General features: G+C 37.9%; 1 protein-coding gene and 1 pseudogene across 2 annotated transcripts in view; one reads left to right on the top strand and one right to left on the bottom strand.

Moving 5' to 3' along the window:
- The window catches only part of WWP1 (WW domain containing E3 ubiquitin protein ligase 1), a 109,657-nt gene extending 105,870 nt beyond the window's left edge, over nucleotides 1–3,787 (bottom strand). For both annotated transcript variants that reach the window (XM_025870795.2, XM_025870797.2), the window contains exon 1: nucleotides 3,547–3,787. The gene's annotated coding sequence lies outside the window, so the exon portion shown is untranslated. The remainder of the gene's footprint in view (nucleotides 1–3,546) is intronic.
- LOC112822959 (small ribosomal subunit protein uS2-like) overlaps nucleotides 1–24,720 on the top strand; it is a 31,946-nt pseudogene extending 7,226 nt beyond the window's left edge.
- Nucleotides 24,721–25,440: the final 720 nt, after the last annotated feature.

Genomic DNA, 25,440 nt, shown 5'->3' with positions numbered 1-25,440 from the left:
GTCAAATGCTATACAAATATATGATACTCTTCTTAATGTCAGCAAAGAGTAGAAAAATCATCTGTGTATGTGCTTTTGCTGGACATTTTTCCTCCATTAAGTATTAGCAACTAGTTCCTTCAACACTACTATAAAGGCCAATTTATTGGTTTTTCCAATACTTGTTATTACATCACATTTTTATAGAAAGAGTAAAAAAGACCCCAGTCTTTCTAATAATTATGGAATCAAAGTTTCTAGAGCTATAGAAGATACCCAATAGTAACTTGCTCAGGTTCCCTACTAGGAAGATACTCTTATAGGTGGAGAAAAGTCAATTATTTACTAATCAAATTATGCTTTAACCATACTGGGGAGAGTTAGCTCCTTAATCTAATGAAGAAATGCAGTGACTAGGACCCTGAACTTAATTTCTTTTTGTAAACTTTCCATTTTTACTTGATAAGGCTTCATGAATGAAGTGAAAGGATTATTCGTAAGGCATACATGAATATAGAAAAAAGAATAAAGATAAAAATTCTTAAGGTTTCTTATTTCACTTCTCCCCCTTCCTCGAAACCCAAACTAAGATACAAAGAAAATAAAAAAGTAAATGATTGGTCTGTTATTGCTATCTGCTCTCCATACACCCAATTCATGTCTCTTCTCACCAGCTCTCCTACACATGGAAAACAAGAAGGGTACAGAAGTTTCCCTACAGAAAGTTTGATGAAAATCAAAGACCCAAGAATCACAGAAATGTTAAAAACTGAAAGGAACCTCCAGGATCATTTGGTCTTACTGATGAGGTCACCTAAAGTCAGTAACTATATGCAACTGATGGTAAATCCTGCATCTTCTTACAAAAAAGAAAACAATCATTGTCAATCAGCTGATACCACTTTACCCACTTGCTAACTGAAATACTTAGGGCAAATCATTTAACTTCTTGGGCTAGTTTGTTATATAATAGCAATTAACGTACCATAGTCAAAATTCTTTGTAAAACTGTACACTACAACACAAATGTAAAGAGATACTGTATTTAGGTGTATGTAAGATATGTCTCTACAGTAGGGATTATCAGCAAATGGAAGAATTTAAAGATTCTATTGTTTTAAAAAGCCTCCAGTAATTCTGAGCTGCTCCTAACCCAAGCCATTGACCCCCAGGTTGATGAGGGAGCTTCAGTTGAGTTCATGGACTTCCCTAAAATTATATCCAGAAAGCACAGTTGCATATGGAAATTCTCCAGGCCAGATTTTTTTAAGTTTCACCAAGGATCAGTAATCACCAAAAGGTTAAGAACTACTGCTGTAAAGTGACATACATCTGCCGAAGATAAAGCTTCCACAGATACTGCTCAAAATGGTACCATTATTTTCCCAACCTGGATCAGAATCTGTTATTTTTACTTTCTTCATTTTCTCTCTCATCATCAAATTCCCTCCATTCAACTTCCTTCCTCCTTTCCATTTCTAATATTACAGCCATAGTTCAGACCCTCATTACTTATGACCACAGCAACCAAGAGGTCTTTCTACCTCCAGATTTCTACTTCAATTCACACGACACATTGCTGCCAAATTAATCCTCTGAACACAAAAGTTTAATCATTTCATTCACAACTCAAAAATCATCTGTAAATCCCTCAACACCTATTAAATCCAAGGTCATTAGCCTTGCATTAAAAGTAATCATAAACTGGTTCAAACTTTTACTTCAAGTTTTATCACCCTTTGTTTGTACAAATACTTTGTTTCATCGAGATATAATACTCGCCTCTCCCCAAATGTATGAACTCTGTGCTCTAATCTCTTAGTCCCTTTTCTCTGCTTGCCTTACCTTTCTCAGCTTATCAAAAGCCATAGTCATCCTTCAAAACAAAAATTTCAGAGGCCAGAAGCTCTATGAATTAACCCTTCTTACCTCACCTTGCCAAATAAGATGTGAGCTCTACCCCTTCTGAATTTGAATTCTATATGAAACTTAACTCTGTATTAAATGAAGCATTTGTGTATAGTCCTACTTGCCTAACTATTCTGGGAAGGCAGAAACTGCTATAATCCTTTATATTCCCCCAAATACCTCTCACAATCATGCAGTAGATGCTTAATAATTGTGCAAAGAAGTAAAAAAAAAAGTTTCAGCCTTCGTGGGGAAAACAGCAGATTACTATCTCTTTGAAGGCAGAGAACTTATTTGTGACAACCTCTATCATGCCAGGCTTCCAAAAAACATAACCCTTACTTACTGCTTTTTAAGTCCTGGTATTGGATGTCTTAATTTTGCATTTTAAGGGAAGAACTATTTGAAAACCTTAATAAGCTACATACCAAATAACTATTCTACATACTTTACACCTCTCAATTTGAGTAGCTCCCAACACTTGGCTACTAAGTTTTCAGTTTAAAAAATACTATTTTGAAAAGTGATAATTTGCAGTCACAGCTAATTATCTACTTTATGGCCAAAAACAAGTCACATGAATAAAATAATGCCTTTATTTTTTTAAAAGGTGCATTTTGCTTGTATAGTACACAGAGCCTTATGAGCAGGTAGAGTGGATTTATACATAAGGATGAATTCTTGCAGAAACCCGCATACATTGTACACCAGGCACTTTGGGTAAAAACACCAAAGGGGGCGAAAAGCTAACTTTGGACATTATTCTTTCCCACTATCACCAGTAGTTTTTTAAAGCAGAAACTCAAATCTTTTTGCACATTAGCCTACACAAAAAATAAAAACTTACAAAGCAGAAAAAAAAAAAGCCACACCAAACTCCTGGAAAATATTTTATCCTGGACGAGTAAGAATGTCAAAATAACAGATACTCGTCTTTGGTAAGGAAGGTTTCATATAATTACAGGAGCATAGGACGCTCAACTCCAAACGATGGAGTAAAGGACTGATCATTTAAAGGCTGTAAAAACAATGGACAAATACAAAATTAAAACATTTTTTTTTAAGATGAAAGGAGAAGGACCAGGTCACAGATAAGGACTAGTAAAAACTGCAAGGTCACTGGGACCTACCAGGTCACAAAGGTGGAGGTGGGGGTTGTGTGTGGGGGGGGGAACTGCAGAGTCAGTGAAGAACCGGGAGTGATAAGAACACCTCAGAAAAAGACGTTCTAAGGCTGGGAGTCCTTGGTTCGGGACGACGAAATTGCGGTGAATGTCAGGGCACGGGCAGTAAGTCCATACACTGGTGTTTTTTGGAAAGGTATTAGGGAAAGGAAGAGAAGGTAGACGGAACGCCAAGAGAAGGCTAAGGAAGCTTGAGAACCGCGGCTGCAGAGTCACGAAAACACTTCGCTCCAGTATCATTAGCTCGGGCCTGTGCCAGGGCCAACTCGGGGCAAGACCCGTGACCCCACCCCAGAAAACTCCCGGCCCCTGGACTGGAGAAGGCAGCCAGGGCGGCGCGGACCGTCCCCGACGGCCCCCTCAGAGGGTCCCGCCCCGGGGCTGACCGTGCCGGGCTACCGACACCGCCGCGAAGGCTCTGGGCCCGCGCCCCCGCCCCACCCGCGCCCCCAGTCCCCAGCTGCGGCGTCCTTACCCGGCGCAAAGCTGTCGGCTCCCGGCGGTCGGGCGGCCACAGCAGCGGCGCCTCCTCCAGTGGCGGGCGCCCTCACCCTTCCGCGCCCAAGATCGCCATCTCGCAGCAGGCGCGGCGGCGGCGGCGGCGGCAGCGGTAGCAGCCACCCAAGCGTCGGCCCCGGCAGCCCAGGCCGCCTGCAGCCACTTGGAACCCGCTTGCCGCGCTCGGCGACACCCGACCCTCCCCCCACCCCCACCCCGGCCACGCGCCACCCCCAGCAGACCCCACACCTCCCTCCTCAGGAGCGCGCCGCGTGCTCCCGTCGCCGGCGCCGCGCTCCGAGCGCGCGCCTCCCCGCCAGCCCCGCACCGCGCGCTGCGCCGCGGCCGCCTAAAACCAACTCCGGACCCGGAATCGGGCTTCCCGCGAGCATGCGCAGCGAGGGCGCCCCGATGATGCTTTTGGAAAACTCCGCTCCTCCGGGTCTTACGAGCGGTCGAGGAGAGGTGGAGGGCCAGCCAATGGGAGATGGGGGCGTGGCCCAAACCTGTGGAAGGGGCGGGGCCGCCGCTGAGATTTGGAAAGAGGCTTTCCTAAGCAGGAGGTAGGTGCTGCTGACTTGACTTTCCGGTTCGGAGCAGAACCGGTGAATGACCTCAAGTAAAGTCCTCCGGGCACTGGCGTTCTTTTCTTAAATGCTTTACAGCAAAAGTAGGCTGTTAATAAATACTCCTTGACCTAGCTGAGTATCTGACTTAGTACCCACTGCAAGAGTAAATATTGCATTTAACAGATGGCCATACCAGAAGACTCCCACTTTATTTTTATTAGTAATCAAAACGTTCACTCCCTCTACTCCTATATGAGTACAATGATAAAACTAATACTAAACAAGTACATGTGTCAGCGTAACAAAGTCACATGGCAATGCCATGAGAAAGGTTTTTTATCTCCATTTATACAAATGAGTCAACTAGTCTCTAGAAGTACTGTTGGTTCTGTGCATTGCTTTGAGAAGAAAGGCCACCCTGCAAATAGAAATCACTATTTGGTGACCACATTACTCACCAGATGACCTGGTCTTCTACTTCAGAAATGATAAAGGTCATCAAGGACGGCTTTCTACAATTTTAGCCCAACGGCCTTACCCAAGCCCCACAAATTATCTACATCCACACCCAAGCTTATTAGTTTTCCTTCTGTCTCAAAGACTGGGTGTCCCGGCTCCTCTCCAAAGTGAACCTCTTGACTGTCCACTCCCTCCTGTGCCCCCCTCAGCATGATCATGTTTTAATTCTTTTCTGTCTTAAATTTTTCCTTGACTTTAAAACCTTTCTAATTCTTTTTCCATCCTCATTAAGCTCTTGGAAGAACTGTGTACCAAGAACAGCATCAACACCCCATGAATAATTGTAAGATTAAATAAATCACTCTTTTTTTAAAAAAGATTTTATTTATTATTTGAAAGAGAGAGTGACGGAGAGAGAAAAAGCATAAGGAGGGAAGCAGAGGGAGAGGGAGAAGCACATTCCCCACCCAGCAGGGAGCTGGATGCAGGGCTCCATCCCAGGACTCCCGGATTCCAGAATCATGACCTGAGCCAAAGGCAGATGCTTAATCTGAGGACCAAGGCGCCCCCCGCAAATAAATAACTCTTGATTGACTGAATGTATGTTCTCTTCGTCTCTGTTGCATCAGTTTCTACACTCTGAATTCAGACCAGGATTTGATGCATACCATATCCACTATGATTATTCTAAAATACACATCTGAGCAGGTCGCTTCACTGTTTAAAATCTTTCACTGGCTCTTCAGAGCTTTCAAGAGAAAGATTAACATGATCTTCAAGGCCTCTTTACTCTTGCATACTCAGTCCCTCCATCTTCAAGGTTCAGAATTATCTTCAGAGTTCCCTGATTGTGCTCATTGATCTCTGTTTTAATGAGTACTGTTTCCTCTAAACTTCTCACTGTTTTGCTTGTCCACTCCCTTTAAAAATGAATTCAAGAACATGCTTGCAAGTCCACTCTTAGATATTACACACACATACCCAGCAGAGGTCTGCACGCCATCTCCAGAATGCCTACAGGCCTCCTTCCACTTCCTGCTCACTTCAGCTCCCCTGAGTCCTCAGTTTCCCCTCAGTTCAGTTCCACTCAGAAGCTCCTAATAGTCACCTACGCCCCTGACTTGACATCAATATTGAGACAACTTTTCATTATTAATTATTTCTTTGGTTTCAAATGAATACTATTATAAATAAGTACCTTTTTATAAATCATTGTGTCCTTACATACTTAGTTTAAATCCTTAAAAGTAATCAGAGGTGTGAACAATTTTAGCCCTTTTGAAATGTATAGACAAGTTGCCTTCCAGAAAGAACGTAGGCTTAGGTATCATACTGCCTGGGATCAAAATGCAGCTCTGCCACCCAGGAAGGCCACATTCAGACTTTCATGGGTCCCAGATGCCTTTGCCTTTGTGGACCTCTTCCTCCATAAGATAATATTAAAAATTATATTTATAACTGCACTGATAGAAAGATAAACATATTAATATTATACATGAAAACATTTTCTTCAGCCGTTCTCTTCTGATTTTAAAAGAAATTAAAACATTTCTATGGGCCCTAAAAGTATGGTAAGCCTGAGGCACTGTGCCTACTGACAATTAGATAAGTCAATTTTGCTGCCACCTACAAACTGTGAGATTTGGCCAAATTCATTAATCTGACAGTGCCTCAACCAGAAAATTGGTATAATGATACTACATGATGTTGTAGCGAAAAGCAAATGAATTGCTACAAATAAAATTATCTAGAATTATGTGGCACATAATAAATTACTGTTGTTATATTGTTATTATCAATTTTCCTACAGCATTGTTTGAGAGTATACGAGTGTCCTTCTTTACTGTGCTCAGGTCATCATGGTATATTTTCATATGTGCAAATATGGTATCCTACTGTTAGTCCATTGTCACAAAAAAAAAAGCAACTTAAATATAATATAGATATTGATCCCAGACGAAATGATTGGCCTTTTCTATTTTTGTTTTCTTCTATTATTTTATGCTTCATAAGTCCTTTCCCATCCTGAGATCATATCATTATCTGTCTTTTTTTCTATTTATTTGGTAATTTCGGGGGTTTTTTTCCATTAAATAATTCAATCCTTTCAGGTTTATTTTGGAATGATGATCTATTTTTTATTTTCTCTAAGTAGTCTGTGATCTTCCCCAGCTTGTTTGTTTAAGAATCCTTCTCCAACTATGATGATTTTAATTTTTTTAAAGATTTTATTTATTTATTTGACAGAGAGAGACACAGCGAGAGAGGGAACACAAGCAGGGGAAGTGGGAGAGGGAGAAGCAGGCTTCCCGCTGAGCAGGGAGCCCAATGCCGGGCTTGATCCCAGGACCCCGGGATCATGACCTGAGCCGAAGGCAGACGCTCAACGACTGAGCCACCCAGGCGCCCCCCCAACTATGATGATTTTAAAATACGTACAAATTTATTCATATTCCTTCCTTTAAAAAGTAGAGACTAATTCCCTCCCAAGTGAATATGAGTTGTACTTAGTGACTTGCTTCTAATGGATACAATACAGCAGAAGTGACAGGCTGTCACTTCCAGGAGAAGGTCTTAAAAGTGTATTGTGGCTCCTCCCTACTCTCGCTCAGATCACTTGCTCTGTGGAAGGCAGTTACCATGTCATGAGGACACGTCAGGTAACTTTATCAGATGCCCACATGGCAAGGAACAGAATATCCTGCCAAATAACAGCAAGGATTTGAGCCTCCTGCCAATCTCCATGTGATTGAGCCATCTTGGAAGCAGTTTCTCCAGCCCCAGTCAGGCATTTCGATTATGCAGACATTTTGATTTCAACCACATTATAAAAGTTGAACCAGATCCCCCAACTGAGTCACTCTCAAATATCTGACTCATAGTAACTATGAGATAATAAATGTTTATTGTTTTAAGCCACTAAGTTTGGGGGATAATTTGTTACACAGCAATAGATAACAAATAAACTAACCCAGTGGTTTTTAACTGGGGACAATTTTGCATCCCAGGGGACATTTGGCAATGTTGTGAGATACTTTTGATTGTCACAACTGATGGGGAGGTAGGGGGAGAGATGTCCATTGCCATCTTGTGGATAGAAACCAGAGACTGTTAAATTTCTTTCAGTGTACAGGACAGTACACACACACACACACACACACACACACACACACACACAGCCCTGCAGCAATGAAGAATTATCAGACTCAAATGGCAATATAGTGCCAAAGGTGAGACACCTCACACTAACTTGTTTTCCCTGCACCTTAAAATTTCCCTCTTTCACATGTACTTATGAAAGAGGTGGGTTTGCTTCATATCCTTTGTTCATTTGGGAGCTGCTTTACCTTGTTTTATCCCAGGTCCTAGGCTTTCTGCCACCGGATAATAATTTTACTTTTTCAAGGATTTGGTATAAATGGAATCATTTACTATGTACTTTTTTGCGTCTGGCTTCTTTAGTTAAGCATATTTTAGAGACTTGTTCATATTGCTGTGTGTAGCAACACTCCTTCTTTACTGTTCACTACTATTCTATTGTATGGATTTGCCAAATTCTTAAAATGTTTGTTCTATTCATGGACATTTTTTTTGTTTCCTGTTTTTGGTTATTATGACTAAAGATTCCATGACCATGTGGTTAAAAATCTTTGTGTTGACATATGTTTTTATTTTTCTTGGGTAAATAATGCCTAGGAGTGGAATTGTTGGGTCATGGTAAGTACATATTTAACCTTATAAGAAACTGCCATCCTGCTTTCCAAAGTGGTTGTACCATTTTCCATTCCTACCAGCAACGTATATTCCAGTTGTTCCATTTCTTCTCTAACACTTGGTAATGTTAGTCCTTTCTGATCTTAGCCATTCTAGTGAATGTGTATTGGTAAGTCATTGTGTTGTCTCTTGTATTTCCCTGATAACTAATGATGTTGAGCATCTTTTCATTTACTTATGGATTAAGTGTATATTTTCTCTTGTGAAGTGTCTGTTCAAATCTTTTCCCCATTTCAAACTGTTTTTGTCTGTTCTACATATAATTCTATATACCAATCCTTCATGAGGTATATATGTGTAAAATCTTTTCTCCCAAATTGTGGCTTACCGTGGTGGTCAAACTTTCTATATAAACATGTATAAACTCTATGTCTATCCAAGATGAACCCCATTGATCCTGGCCTCCTGGTATCAATACTCTTGTACAGCCCATCCCCTCTATAACTGACCTGTGTGACCAAGAGGAAATTTTGGAAGTGATGCTATGTAACTTCTGAGGCTAGGTCGTAAGAGAGATTGCAGCATCAGTCTTGCCCTCCTGGAGTGCTGGTTCTAGTGAAAGCCAGTCTTTCGAAAGACCCACACAGAGAGGAACTAAGACCTGTTGATAAACAGCGAACAGCAACATGCCACCTATGGGTGGCCCCTTTGAAGTGGCTCCTCCCACCTCTGACAAGCTTTCAGATGACAGCGATCTCATGTGACACTCCAAGCCAGAAATGGCCAGCCACACAAGCCACAGATTCTTGATCCACAAACACTGTGAAAGATAATAGTTTATTTTTGTTTTCAGCCACTATGTTTTGAAGAATTTTTTTATACAGAAACAGATAAACTTACATTTTCATAAGCTGTTTAACAATGTCTTTTAGTTTTTGATGAAGTTCAATTTGCCAATCGTTTGTTTTGTGGCTTACGTTTTCTATGACATATTTAAGATATTTTACCTACTCCAGGATAATGAAGATTTTTTAATCTTTCTTCTTGAATTTTATACTTTTAGCTTTTATATTTGGGTCTATAATATATTTAAGATAAATTTTTATGTGTGGTGTGAAGAAAGAGTCAATGTTAATTTTTTTCCAAATAGATACATAGCTGTTTCAACACCATTTATTGAAAAGATAATTCTTTTGCCATTGAACTGCTTTGGCAATTTCAGTAAAAGTTCAATGACTATTTCAGGACTCTCTATTCCATTTCATTTAACTATATGTCTGTCTTTATGCAAATATCAAACTATATTGATTAACTGTAATTTTTAGAAAGTCTTGAAAATCAGGAAGTATAAATATTCCAAGTTTGTTCTTTTTTCTCACAATAATTTTGACTCTTCCAGGTTCCTTACATTTCCATATGAATGTTAGGATTAACTCATTAATTTTTTTGTTTAAAACATACCTTGAGGGGTTGCTTGGGATTGTGTATATGTAGATCAATTTAGGAAGAATTGACCTCTTGACAATATTTAGTCTTCCAATCCCCAGGCATAGATCTCAGTTTATTTAGATGGCTTCTAAATTCTCTTAGCAGTATTTTGTATTTTTTACAGTATTGTATTGCATATACTTATCCTTAAGTATTTCACACTTTTGATGCTATAACTGTTATTTTTAATTTCATTTTCTAATGTCTCATTCACAGTATATTTAAATTGATTTTTTTTAAGATTTTATTTATTTATTTGAGAGAGAGAATGAGATAGAGAGAAAGCACGAGAGGGGGGAGTCAGAGGGAGAAGCAGACTCCCTGCTGAGCAGGGAGCCGGATGCGGGACTTGATCCCGGGACTCCAGGATCATGACCTGAGCTGAAGGCAGTTGCTTAACCAACTGAGCCACCCAGGCTTCCCTATTTAAATTGATTTTAAATATTGACCTTGAACTCTGAGATTTTGCTAATGTATTTATTAGTTCTATTAATACTTTATAGATTTCTTGAGCATTTCCACATACACAGTCATGTCTCTGCAAATAAAGAGTTTTATTTTTTCCTTTTCATTCTGTATGCTTTTATTTCTTTTCTTGTTTTATTGCACTGACTAACACATCCAGCACAGTGCTGAACAGAAATGGTGAGAAAGTACAGCCCTGCCTTTGTCCTGACTTTAAGGAAACCATTCAGTGTTTTACCAATAAGTCTGATGTTATCCATAGATCCTTTTTTGTATATGCCCTTTACCAGGTTGAGGAAGTTCCCTTCTTTTCCTGTTTGCTGAGAGTTCTTATGATGAATGAGTGTTAAATTTTATCATATGCTTTAGGAGGGAGTATCTGTTGAGATGAAATTTTGATGGATTCATCTTGATATGATGGGTTGAATTGATTGATTTTCAAATGTTAAAACAACCTTACATTCTTGAAATAAACCACCTTGACCATGGTGTATTAGACATTTTATTTATTGCTAGGTTCTATTTGCTAAATTTTAAAAGATTTTAAGGAACTTAAGTTCATTGAGGATACTGGTGTAGTTTTTTTTTTCTTTTTTGCTATGTCTTTGTCTGGGTTTGTTAACAGGGTAAGGCTGGCCTAATAAAATAAGCTTGGAAATGTAACCTCTTTATCTACTTTTGAAAGAAATTGAGTATGATTTTTATTATTTATTTCTTAAATGTTTGAAAGATTTTATTTCTTAAATGTTTTGAAAGAAAGTGAAGCTATCTGAGGTAGGAGTTTTCTTTTTGTGAGAGTTTAAATTATGAATTTAATTTTGTTTGTAGATAATATACAATTCAAATTTTCATATCTTCTTGTCCTGGTCTTGGTAATTTGTGTCTTTCAAGATATTTTTCCATTTCTTTAAGTCATCAGATTGACTGGCCTAAAATTGTTCATAATATTCCCTTATTATTCTTTAATATTTTTAGGACTGTAGTGATGTCTTATCTTTTATTCCTAATATTAGTACTTCATGTCCTCTTTTTCACTTCATCAGTTTAGTTAAAGTTCTTTCAGTTTGACTGATCTCTTCAAGCAAAAGCTTTGGTTTTATTAATTTGTCCATTTTCTGTTTCATTTATTTTAGCTTTCACCTTTATTATTGCCACATTTAGACTTATTATGGGCTGATTTGCTCTTTCTTTTAAAGTGTATATTTTTCTTTGGGAACTTACCTTATTTTTAAGTTTTTATTTATTTTTTTAGTAATCTCTACCCCCAACATGAGGCTCAAACTCACAACCCTGAGATCAAGAGTGGCATGCACTTCTGACTAAGCCAGCCAGGTACCACGGGACCTTACTTCTTTTCTAGAATAAGCATTTAGAGCATAAATTTCCTTCTGAGCACTGCATTAGCTTAATCCCCCCAATTTTGATATATTTTATTTTTGTCAGTCCTAAATATTTTCTGATATTTTATGTGATTCACTCTTGACCCATGAAGTATTAGGAGGTATGTTGCATAATTTTCAAATATTTGGGAACTTACCAGATATCTTTTTGTCCTTGTTTTCTAAGTTAATTCCATATGGTCAGAGAATATGCTCTATTATTTCTATCTTTTTAAATTATTGATACTTGTTTTATCCCCCAGCTTCTCAGTGAATTTTTCATTTGCATGTGAATAGTGTATTTTCTGCTGTTGTAGGGGAGAATGAAAATTGTTCTATAGATGGATTTTAGGTCAAGTTGAATTGTAATATTTTTCAAGCCTTCTATAGCTTTAATTTCATCTACTTGCTCTATCAATTACTAAGAGGAATATTAAAGTCTCTCACTGTAATTGTAGATGCATGTGTTCTGTTAGTCATGTATTTTAAGGGTCTATTATTAGGTGTATATACATTTAGGGTTGTTTTATCATCTTTATCATTACAAAAGTTCCTTCATAATCTGTCTTGTTTTGAATTAATAATAATATTAACTTATCCACTTAGGTTTCTTATGATTAGTGTTTGTGTATATCTTTTTCCATATTTTACATTTAATGTATCTGTATCTTTATATTTCAAAGTAGTTTTGTTGTAGACAGCATTGGTTGAACCTTGATTTTTTTAACCAGTCAGGACAATCTCTGCCTTTTAACTGAAGTGTTTAGACCATTTAAATTTAATGATTATTGATACAATTAGCTTTACATTTATTTGTCTTTTAAAACTTCTTTTATTTTTGTACCATCTCTTCTTCCCTCTTTTTCTTTTTTTCTGCATTGCAATGGATTAGATGAGTATTTTTTTTAAAGATTTATTTATTCATTTTAGAGAGAGAGACACGAGTGGAAGGGGCAGATGGAGAGGGAGAGAGAATCACAGGCAGACTCTGCGCCAAGCACAGAGTCCCACGTGGGACTTGCTTCCATGACCATGAGATCACGATCCCAGCTGAAATCAAAAGTCAGATGCTTAACCGACTACCCCACCCAGGTGCCCCTAGATGAGAATCTTTTCAATTTTCCATTTTATTTCCACTACTGACTTATTAGCTATAGCTCTTAGTTTTTTAATGTTTGTTTTAAGGCTTATAGAATGCATCTTTAACTCACACAGTCTAACTCCAAATAATATTTTACCACTTCATATTTAATGTAAGAAACTTGTGGCAGTGTACTTCAACTTCTCCCTTCTTTTTCTTAGTGCTGTTGTTGTCATAAGTTTAAGTGCTACACGTTATATCCTCTACAGTACTTATTAGCATTTTTACTTTAAAGGATCATTTTTTTAAAGATAAAAAAAGTTTGATATTTACCCACATATATATATTTCCAATGATATTCATTTCTTTGTGTGGATCTGGATTACAAGTTGATTTCAATTTCCTTCAGCCTGAAGGTCTTCCTTTTATATTTCTTGTAGTAAAGTTCTACTGATAATAATTATCTCAGATTTTATTTGTCCAAAAAAGTTTTATCTCACTTTCATTTTTTAAGGAATTTTTTTTTGCTAAGTAAAGAATTCTTCTTCAATTATTTTTTTCCCTTCAGTTCTTTAAAGATGTTGTACTTTGTCCTCTGGCCTGCAGTTTCTGATGAAAAGTCTGAAATAATTTAAAATGTTTGCTTCTCTGTAGTAATACATCTTTTTGTTGTTGTTGGAGGTTCTTTGCTCCTTTTTGTTATTGTTTCCTTTAAAATGTTTTTTTATCAATGGTTTTGAGCAATTTGGTTAGTATGTATCTTTATGTGATTTGTCCTCCATGAGATTCATTGAGCTTATTGGATTTGTGGGTTTATATGTTTTATTATATTTAGAAACGTTCAGGCTGTTATTTTTTCAAATGCTGTTTTCCTACCTCCTATTGATCTCTCTTCCTTCTGGGACTCGAATTACACATCTTTAATTAAACATATATAACATATATTACATCATTACTGTTTAGTTTTTTCCCCCCCATAAGTCACTGAGGATCTGTTTTTGTTGTTGATATTTTAATTTGTTTGTTTTTAGAGACTTTTTTTCTGTTTGCACTTTGGTTTGGATGGTTTCTATTGCTCTGTCTTGAATTTTACTTTTCTTTTGTAGTACCTAATCTACTGTTAAGACCATCTAGTACATTTCCTATTTCAGATATTATGCTTTTTAACCCAGAAAGTACATTTGGTATTTTAAAAAAATATCTTCTCTGTCTTCATTATATTTATTTTTCCTTAAATTCTTAAACATGTTTATAATAACTCTCTTATCATTCTTGTCTGCTAATTCCATCATTTATATTATTTCACAGGTTTTTTTCTATTGGCAGATTATTCTTCTGGTGTGAGAAACATGTTTGTGCTTCTTTGCATGTCAGGTAATTTTTTACTGCCTGCTGGACATTGTCAGTGTGTTCTCGTTGAGTCCTAAATTTTTTTTAAGAATGCTAAATTTCAAAACTGTCATATTAGCTAAGTTACTTCATAATCAACTCGATTCTTTTGAGCCTTGTTTTTAAGCCTTTTTTGGTGAGCTGATTTACAGTAGACTGTACTCTGGGTAGTCAATAAGGCTCATATAATCTGGCTGGCCAGACTCAAACATCTCCAAGCTGTTTGTGAACTTTGAGAATTAGTCACTTTATAGCTCCCTGGTCCATTTTTTGTCCAGCCATGAAGAGTTTCACCTTATGCATGTGTCAGTTGTATTCAATAGCAGTCTCAAGTCACCATGCAGGATTCAATATCTTTTCTTCATGTTGCTTTCTCCTCTCCAGTGCTCCACTCCACAAAGTTCAGTCATCTTCCCCAACTATATTTTCTGTCTCTTCAACTTCATCTTAATATCCATTCAGTTTTTCCCTAGTACTACTCCTGAAGCAGTACAATTCCCAAGCATAAGTTGTTCAGTCTAGAGTAATGTTCTGGGGCCCCAGAAGTTCCATCCATGTTAGTTTTTGGTCCTCCAAGTGTAGTGGAATTGTCTTAGAAGGTAGGGTGAGCTTGGTACTCAGTCTACTGTGGCCATAAAAACTCCAGTACCTTCACTTTTGGTGGATATTTCACCAGTGTGATTTACACACTCTTAAATCTTTTTATAATCCAGAACATGGGTATTAGGTAAGTCTCACACAAACATACATATCCATGTATGCATGCATATACATACAAACACAAGTATGCACACATGCACTCATCAAAGACAAAATTTATTTTCAGAGGCTATAAATACATAACTAAAACATTAATTTAGTAATAGTGACTAACACTTTTTGAGAATTTAATATGAGCCAGGAATTGTTAAAAAAAAAACACTTTATATGCATTATCTCATTTTCCTCTTATAAAGTATGAACCTTAGAGAATTTGGGTAATTTTTACAAGTCTTTCATCCAGAAACAGACGAAGTCAAACTTGAGTACAGGCAGCCTAATTCTAGAGGAGGGGTTGGTAACTGTGGCCTGCAAACTGACACTCATTTTTGTAAGTAAAGTTCTGTATCAAGACAAGCATATGCTCATTCTCTTTTGTATTGTCTGTGGCTACTTTTGAGCTAAATAGCAGAGTTGAGTAGTTGCAACATAGACTGTATGGTATACAATGCCTAAAATATTTATTAATTACCCCTTTGCAGGATAAGTTTGCTGACCCTTGTTCTAAAACACAAATTAAGGATGCCTAGTTGGTTCAGTCGGTTATGTGTCTGCCTTCGGCTCAGGTCATGATCCCAGGGTCCTGGGATCAAATCTTGCATTAGGCTCCTTGCTTAGCAGGGAGCCTGCTTCTCCCTCTGCCTACTGCTCCCCCTGCTTGTGCTCTCTCTCTCTGACAAATAATAAATAAAACCTTTAAAAAAAAACATACAAATTAATTACTCCATAATATCAAGGCCATCTCCCTTGCTATTTTGAGGTAGTTTTTCATGTCATTTTGCTAGTCATGTAAATTCTTTTCATTCATTTTCTCTTCATTCAAAGTATATTTTTCAGGGGCACCTGGGTGGCTCAGTCATTAAGCGTCTGCCTTCGGCTCAGGTCATGATCCTGGGGTCCTGGGATCGAGCCCCGCGTCGGGCTCCCTGCTCGGTGGGGAGCCTGCCTCTCCCTCTCCCTCTGCCTTTCCCCCTGCTCATGCTCTCTCTCTCTCTTTAAGAAACAAACAAACAACAACAACAAAAAAAACAAAGTATATTTTTCAGCATACCAAAGTGCATCACAAAGGTGTATGCTATACACTTTAAAAATGTCTGTCTCCATCCTCTAGAATGAAAAGTTTCTAAGAGCAGATGTTTTGTCTGTGTTCACTACTGTATCCCCAGTGCCTAAGACAGAGCTTAGCAGAGTAGGTCCTAAGCCGTGTAACTCTTAATGATGATCCCTTGACTATACAAATTATTATCTGATTAAACTCTAAGGTAGGACTTTATCCCTCCCTAGCTAAACCTATAATAAAAGGTGGGTTCTTTCCTTCATTTATGCTTTCTTTTCCCACTGATTCATAATGCCACCTTTAAAAAATTATTATTATTATCACAGGCTGAATTACTACATGTACTAGTTAACCCAGTTGTCAGTTAAGGTTGGCGTACCCTTTGATATTTAAATAAAATTGGCTCCACCCCCTTAGTCAACATTCTATGAGAAGTCCAATCTCTCTCTTATAAATTCTCTGAATCTCCAAGAGAATATATTTACATGGTCTCTTCCGGCTTTGTGAATCAGTTTCTAATTAACTTCTGCTTTTATATACATCTCATCCCACATGGCTGGCCTCTTCTCTGCTTCACACTAGACATGAATTTCAAGACTCTTTCTCTTGGATTCCTTCTCACTACCCCCACCCCCTCAAAAAAGAAAACCTCACTCATGAAAGTTATTCTCTGTGTGTAGCATTCTTCATTGACAGTTAGAAGGAGACAAGGGGATTTTCATGCAGCAGTGCAAACAATTTAAAATTGATCTTAAGAATCACAAAATTCTACTACTGACACTAGTATTACACTATATGTTAATTAACTGGAATTTAAATAAAAACTTAAGAAAGAAAAATTAAATAAATAAAATTGATCTTGAAAACTCCCTGTTGTCAAAAAGCCTTTAGCCTATCTACAGCCAGGAATTTCTCACTGGCCACCTCTCTCCACAAGTGTGTGATTTTTCCTCTGTTTACTATCTTTTCATATAAATTTTTAATTTTTAATTTTTGGGGCAGAGTAGTTTGTCTTCTAGTTGCATTATCTTCTTCCAGCCTATGCCCCTAGGCTCTCACCTTTTACCCTTGTGCAATATATTAAGATATCTTTCTAAACAAAGGGATGTCTTTCCCAACAAAGGGATTTCTTTCCCAAGAGAAATTCTAGTACGAGATGTTAAAATTGTTTTTTTTTCATTCCATTAAACAATAATCTATTTCTAGGCCATCTATTCTCTTCCTTTTATCTGTCTTTCTATCTTTGCAACCATTAGTATCACATTTTTAATTACTATAGCTATAGTATATAGTTTAATATCTATAAGCAGGGTTAATATACCAAACGCTTAACAACTGGTAAAGCATAAGTGTGAACCAATTGAACTAAGCAGTCATTAACAGAGGGCTGACACAGATCACAGAGTATAACCATAAGGGTATGTATAGGCTACCTTTATAAGATTTTATTTATTTATTTATTTGACACAGAGAGGTGGGGGGGAACACAAGCAGGGGGAGTGGGAGAGGGAGACGCAGTCTTCCTGCTGAGCGGGAAATAGGCTACCTTTATTATTTTTTTTAAAGATTTTATTTATTTATTTGAGAGAAAGAATGAGAGAGAGAGAGAGCACATGAGAGGGGAGAGGGTCAGAGGGAGAAGCAGACTCCCTGCCGAGCAGGGAGCCCGATGCGGGACTCAGTCCCAGGACTCCAGGATCATGACCTGAGCCGAAGGCAGTGGCTTAACCAACTGAGCCACCCAGGCGCCCAATAGGCTACCTTTAAAGGAAAAGTTCTTCATTACTCTTCCTTTTCAAAATATCTAGTTTTTTTCCCTCGCATGATTGTTATCAGTTATCTTCGTTCTTTTGTCCAATTAAAAAAAAACTCATCAGGTTTGCCATTGGGATTGCACTAAACCTATAGATTAATTTGAAAACAACAACAGCCACAGCAACAACAAAGCATTCTCTTGATCTCTGAGAAGGACAGAGGGGCTAAAGGTTGAATCAATTGCCAATGACCAATGATTTAATTAATCCTGTCTATATAATGAAGCCTCCATAAAAACCCAAAGAGCAGGGATTGGAGAGCTTCTGGGTTGGTGAACACATGAAGATTTGGGGAGAGTGGCACACCTGAAGAGGGCATGGAAACTCCACGCCCCTTTCCATATACCTCACCCTATGCATCTCTTCCATCTGGCAATTCCTGAGTTATACTGTTTTATAATAAACTGGTAAAGTGGTTTTCAAAGCTCTGTGAGCCAGTCTAGCATATTAATCCAACCCAAAGAGGGAATCATGGGAACCTCCAATCTCTAGCCAGAAGGTTAGAAAAATGGGTGACAACTTGACAACCAGACCTGCGACTGGCACCTATAGAGGAGAAGGGGGAAGTCTTATAGGACTCACCTCATAAACTAATGGGATCTGATGCTATCTCCAGGTGGATAATTTCAGAATTGAGTTAAATTGTCAGATACCCAGTTATTGTCCCCTGAGAATTAGAGAATTGCTTACTGTTGAAAATAAAATACGCACTAGAATTGTATTAATAGGTTTCCCTGTAGTGATATATCTTTGCATGCCTATATTCATCTTTTCTTGTTTGTTATGTTTTTATATTAAACAGTCTATTGAAAACACTTGGCATTTAGGCTACCCTCTTCTGAGAGGCTGCAGAGTGCATGGAATACTTATAGCCTCAAATGAGGGATTCATTTTTGCCCAATAATACTAACACCGGACAATAGCTGAGCAGAACAATGATGGGTTCTGGAGCCAAAGATACTCATTTAAAAATTAGCCTGTAGCTTAGGACATGACCTGGAATAAAGGCTTTGCCAACACCCTTCTGAAAAGTGATGGCAGAATTAGACATTCTGAGAGAGATACAGGTAACAGGATGACATGAAAAGAGAGAGTCTTTATAGAAAGACACAGTAATCAGAAGTCAAGAGGTAAAAGTAAAAACAGGTAGAGGAGGGCTCCTGAATGGCTCAGTCATTGAGCATCTGCCTTCGGCTCAGGTCATGATCCCAGTGTCCTGGGTTTGAGACCCACATCAGGCTCCCTGCTCGGTGAGCCTGCTTCTTGCTCTCCCTCTGCTGCTCCCCCTGCTTGTGCTCTCTCTCTCTTTCGAAATAAATAAAATCTTTTAAAAAAACACAACAACAACAACAGGTAGAGGGAAGTGACAGTGAGGTAGAAACAGTCATTGCAGAAGCAGAGATAAGTTTAGCCATATGGGAGAGAACCTAGAGTAGAAAGCAGCAGGTACTTGCTGCTGAGGGACAACAGGGTGAACAGGACCCCCTGCTGGATCACTGTAGTTACAGAGACACCAAGCACCTATGTATCCTAAATGGCATTCCAGTTTTTCAGGAGGCCTGACCATATGACTGGTGAGAGACTGTTTTTGCATATGTCCCCGTATATCAACTGAATTTACCTGCATATGGCTTTTTTGCTGGCAGAAAAACCTAACTAATGCTATTATTTTCTTAAAGTATTTCTAGGTCCAATTTTCTAGTTTAAGGAAATTTTTTCAGTATTCATTCGGAAGCTTTGGCTGTAATATTTCATGTGTGTATGTGCATGTGCTTACGTGCACTTGCATGCTATCTTTGTAGGTTACATATTTTTCTGTTACATCCTATTTCCTTCTTTAGTGGACCTTCTGTATTATCTGCCTTAACAGTTTTACTTTGCTGAATTTCACAAAATCACTTGTAGTTTATAATTGCTATTATTGCATAGTTTTCCTTTATCCTTATATTTGATGAGAGTATGTGAGATGGAGAATATATTTTTAAAAATATATAGCTTTGCGAAACTGAATGCCAAATTCCAAATAAAATTCAAAACTTTAGAACACTGTAGTTGGGATGCCTGGGTGGCTCAGTCGGTTAAGCAGCTGCCTTTGGCTTGGGTTATGGTCTCAGTTCCTGGGATGGAGCCCCACATCAGGCTCCCTGCTCAGCAGGGAGTCTGCTTCTCCCTCTGCCTCCCCCCAAACCCCGGGTTCGTGCACCCACGCTCTCTCTCTCTCTCTCTGTCAAATAAATAAATAAAACCTTTTTAAAAAAATAAAACACTGCAGTATATTTCTTAGATAACTCTACTTTCTGAAGTGTCCAGAATTCATTATATGGAAACGTCATGCAATTTTTCTTGCACAGGTTTTTAAAATTTAGTATCATGGTAGGTTCAGGAATCCAGGTGCCCATAGATTGGTTATATTACTGACCCCACTTAATGACTTCTTTGAATCCACAATGTTTTTCCTATAACTTTAAAGTTCCATCTCACCCTGACTCTGTGCTTGGGCATGTGACTTGTTTTGGTCAATAGTATGTTAACCAACATGACACAAACAGAGGCTTTATAGAAAGGTGCATGTGCTCTTTTGTTGCCTTCTTGCACGTTTGGGCCTGCTCACTCTTCCCCTCTGCCATGCTACGAGAACATGTCCAGCTGGTCTGCAGGAAGGATATGGCAGACATGTGGAACAGGGCTAAGTTGTTTCAGACATCTGAACTTAGGCCATCCTGGTTCAGCCAATTGCCAGCCAGCCCTCAGATAGGTGAGGAAATCCAGATGAGATCAGAAGAAGCTCCCGGCTAAAGCTATTCAATATCGACAACCTGTAGTGAACTAAATAAATGTTTATTATTTTAAGATACTGGGTTTGGGTGGTTTGTTATGAAACATTATTGTGGCAACAGATAATACAGAGATACCAACGTAATAATTAATCAATGAGGAGACATCACTATGTTTCTGAGGTACCAAGTCAGAGATAATATTCATAGATGGTAGATATTTTCATATATTCATAACTCTTTTTGTATTCTTCTGTCTCTGGAAAAATTCATTTACTATCCCAGGAGTGGTAATGGTACAGAGAATGTTCCCCTGTAGCACTTTAGCAGCATTTTAGACACGAGACTTGCCAAAAAAGAAATGTGACTTTGCTTATTATGCAGTCTTTTGGTACTTGAAGTGTTAAGAAGATAAATGGATTTTATGTGATCAGGATGGTAAAGATACATTACATTCTCTGCCTCAAATTCTCATGTGGATTTAAGTTGTTGGTGAGAAGAAATGAGAATATAATCAGGTTTGTGAATGCTTGTAGCTATGATTTTTCCTGATGACTAGTAGATTATAGAATGCTTTTTTTAAAGAAATCTTGGCTGTCAGGTGAAGTTTTACTCTTAAATTAGATAGATACAGGTTTCTAAGTAGAAAATAGGAGTTTCAGCTCCAGTTAACAAATATTTATTGATCATCTATTCTGTACTAGACATTATAAATACAGACTCAGTGAAAGTTAGCCTCTGCCCTAGAGGCACTTAGAGTTCAGAAAGGAGGCAGACAAATAAATCATGACAGACAAATAAATTCTATTGTAAGTACAATGATGGGTCACACAAAGGTGGTTGAGGGGTATCAGAGGGTGGGTAGGGTTGTGTTTGTCCAAAAAGTTTAAAGGATAAGTAGATTTGGAGAAGTAAAAGAAGACCTTAAGTGGGAAAGGATTCCAGCAAGGAGCAAAGCATGAACAATGATCTGGAGTGTGGAAGAGCATTAGTTATACAGGAAACCACAGAACATAATGTGGGACCCGAAGTTACACACATGTAACCAAAATATATATATGTATGCCAAAATATAATCAAAGACTTGTTAGGTATTTGCTAGTGTTATCAAATGTGCAATTATTTTTGTTAATAGAGATTTTTGTTTTCTTTTGCATATTGGAAAAATAATCTTTGTGCCTTTTAGTACCTTCTGCATAGCTGTAAATTCCATGTGGACCGAGAACAAGTTTATCTTACTCTTCTGCATCTCAGCTCCCAGTACAGTGCCTGAAATTTCATATGAATTCAGTACATGTTTGTTAAGCAAATTATTGAATTCTTGAACCTGTCGGCCTTTGCCAAAATCCAATAGAAACTTATCTTTTAAATTACTCTTTTTAAATTTATTCATAGAGTAATTTTCTTGAATAATTTGTCTTTCTCAAATTGTCTTCAATAAAAGCTTAATCTTCTGTTTTATAATTCTCCCTATTTTTGGATTTTAAAATATATGCTGTCAGTATTGTTTTTCTCCCCATACATTCATCTATGTATTCATCCAAGATACACTTACTGAATACTTGATTATGTGCCAACATTGTGCTCCACCCCAGGGTGGAGTAGTAACAAATCAGACCTGGTCTGACCGTCAGTGGGACTTATTTTCCAGTGAGGAAAACAGACCAATATTGAATTAATAATTTACCAGCACATTGGATGTTACATATAAAATTGAATAGTTTTATGAGAGTGTGTAACAGCTTCTTTTGGCCTCTATTCAATATGAATTATTATATGATGATTATATAGCATTTTTACTTTATCATATTTTAGTTTGTGTTCTCTACTTTCTGTTTTGCTATGCCACCATTATAATTAATGTGTGGTACACAGAAAATACACTATAAACATTACTTGATGGAATGAATGACTGAAAAAATAAATGAATTTTATTAGAACCCTGAGCCGTAGTTTATTGGTTTAATTTCTGCTGTTCTTTGGAGGACTGTTTAAGTCATTTGTCCATTTCATGAAGGTTAGTATAGGTAGAACTTAAAACAGTTATTAGTCAAATCTATTTGGTTATCTGGTTTTAGTCAACAAATATCCATTGGAAGTTCGTGTAAGTTATGTGGCAGAAGTGGGAATTCAATAAAGAATAAAAAGTTTCCTGCCCTTACAGAAATTGTAATTCAGGCAAACAAGATAATAGCATATGAGAAGCTAAACACTTAGCACAAGAAAACATACATATTGTATATCTTCTAGACAAAGGACTGTGCTGGGTAATGTGAAGAATAAAGAAAAGAGTATACCATGACTTCCGGTTACTTATAATTTAGCTGAGGAGACAAGACAAATATATTTTGTCGTTTATTGTTACTCAAACAATAAACGATACATTCTGGTGCTCAAGATAATAAGAGTCTCAGGACTTCAGCGGATGGAAATCTTCCAAAGCGTTAGCATGTTTTCTCACGCAACCGAACATTCGAACAGTTACTCCAAAGTGAGATGTGTGTATTTCAGGGGAACACCAGGCCATCCATTGTACTTTGGGAAGAAAATATTAAAACTTCTACCTATTTAAAAATAATTTTAAAGGAAAGTAATCCTTACTAACATTTAATAAAAAAGATTGCCAAGGGGCCATCAGAGTCTATAGTCCGTGAATGTCCGGTGTTAGGATTTAACCTGGTTATCACACGGAAGCAAAGGAGTGGGAGTTGCATTTCCCAGAACAAAGGGGCAGCTCTTCCCATTTCTTCATCGTGAGGTGTTGCAGGTTATCTGGCTGTTTTAAGTTCTACCTATACTAACCTTCATGAAATGGACAAATGACTTAAACAGTCCTCCAAAGAACAGCAGATAAAATTAATAATACAAGCACAATTGGGCTAAAAAGAAAATCTTAGCTGCGACACTTTTCTTTGTGAACATGCTTTTTGGCAATTACAGTATTGGATAAGATTTATTCAGATATTACAAAAAGTCACCTCCCCTCAGATTCAAAGTTACGATGAAACTATTTGAAGTGTGGGTTTTTTATGTTATTATTGTTAATGAAGAACCTCATGTCATACACTGTGCCTTGAGATAGCTCGTAATTAGCAAGACATTAAAAAACTAAGCATCCAAAACATAAGGACAATCTTTTGCAATTTTTTCGTAGGTTTTCAAAGTCAAGAGTTACTCAACCTGACATTTAGTGAAACTTTACTAAACTCAAAAATAAATATTTAGAAGTTTACTTATTAAAAAAAGACCACTTGGGCTTTCCACACCACACAGGGAGGGGTCCATAGGGTATTGTCTTAAATTAAAGGGAATCTCTCACAATATCCGGAGCCCTTGATGTCCTGCAAATGAAGGAGGAAGATATCCTCAAATTCCTGGCCGCAGGAACCCACTCAGCTAGTACCAACCTTGACTTTCAAATGGAACAGTACATCTACACAAGGAAATGTGATGGCATCTGTATCATAAATCTGCAGAGAACCTGGGAGAAGCTTCTGTTGGCAGCTTGTACCATTGTTGCCATTGAAAACCTGGCTCTTGTCAATGTCATATCATCCAGGGATACTGGCCAGTGAGCTGAGCTGAAGTGTGCTGATGCTACTAGAACCACTTCTATTGCTGGCTGCTTCGTTCCTGTAGACGTCACTAACTAGATCCAGGCAGCCTCTGGGAGCTGAGACTTCTGGTGGTTACTGATCCCAGGGCTGCCCATCAGCCTCTCACCAAGGCATCTTATGTTAACCTGCCTACCATCGCTCTGTGTAACACAGAGTCTCCTCTGCGCTATATGGACATTGCCATCCCTTGCAACAACAAAGGAGCTCACTCAGTGGGTCTGATGCAGGGGATGCTAGCCCAGGGAAGTTTTGTGCATGTGTGGCACCGTTTCCCATGAACACCCATGGGAGGTCATGCCTGATCTCTACTTCTACAGAGATCCTGAAGAGATTGAAAAAGAAGGGCAGGCTGCTGCTGTGACCCAGGAGGGATTTCAGGGTGAATGGACTGCTCCAGCTACTGAGTTCACCTCTACTCAGCCTGAAGTCACAGACTGGTGTGAAGGTGTGCAGGCACCTGCTCTCTGTGCTGATTCAGCAGTTCTCTACCGAAGACTGGAGCGCCCAGCCGATCAATGAAGACTGGTCCGCAGCTCCCACTGCTCAGTCCACTGAAAGGGTAGGAACGACCACTAAGTGGTCTTAAGCTGCTCTTTCACAAAGGCAAACAAAATGGAAATAAGGTTGATGGAAAATAAAAAATTTCTGAAAAAAAAAAGGACCACTTGGAAAACTGTTTTTCCTTCCAGAGTGAATAAGACTGGAATAATTCATGAAGCAATAAGCCACAAACTAACATCCATTCCTTTGTCACCAGTGATGGGAGATACATAGAAAACATTGCTGAAGCTGAAGACTTTGAGAAACAGGTGAGACAAATTATGTAGCATTAGAATTTATGTAGTGATAGAACTGGGTGGATATATTGGCATTTTTATTGTGCCTCAGATTCTATTTGCTAGATTATATTTCAAAAAGAAAATTCATGATTGATCACAATTTTGTGCCTTTAAAGAAGTTACTGTACACCTGAAGCTAATATTATACTGTACGCTAACTGAAATTTAAAGAAAAACTTTAAAGAAAAAGAAGAATTTACTGAAAAAGGTAAATTCTGAGCAATAAGAAAATCCTTACCGAATTTCTTTTAAAAATGTTTTATGGGAAATATATATTATGATGGAGCTGATGCTTTGCCTGCGATTGAAAATTCAAAAATATTCTAGGCAATGTTTTTATATGTGAAATCTCTTAACTGCCTACCATTGATAGGCAAGCTTTTCTTTCACCAGAGAAACTGAAGCCAGAAGTGCATCAACATTGGTTAATTTCACAAAAACATGAACCTTTAAAATATTGTCAAATA

Source organism: Callorhinus ursinus, unplaced genomic scaffold (assembly GCF_003265705.2).
Source record: "Callorhinus ursinus isolate GAN/ISIS: 27379988/994484 unplaced genomic scaffold, GSC_fseal_2.0 scaffold5, whole genome shotgun sequence".
In the NCBI taxonomy this organism is placed as follows: domain Eukaryota; kingdom Metazoa; phylum Chordata; class Mammalia; order Carnivora; family Otariidae; genus Callorhinus; species Callorhinus ursinus.
The sequence above is the reverse complement of the archived record's forward strand: the minus strand, read 5'-3'. Positions and strand labels throughout refer to the sequence as shown.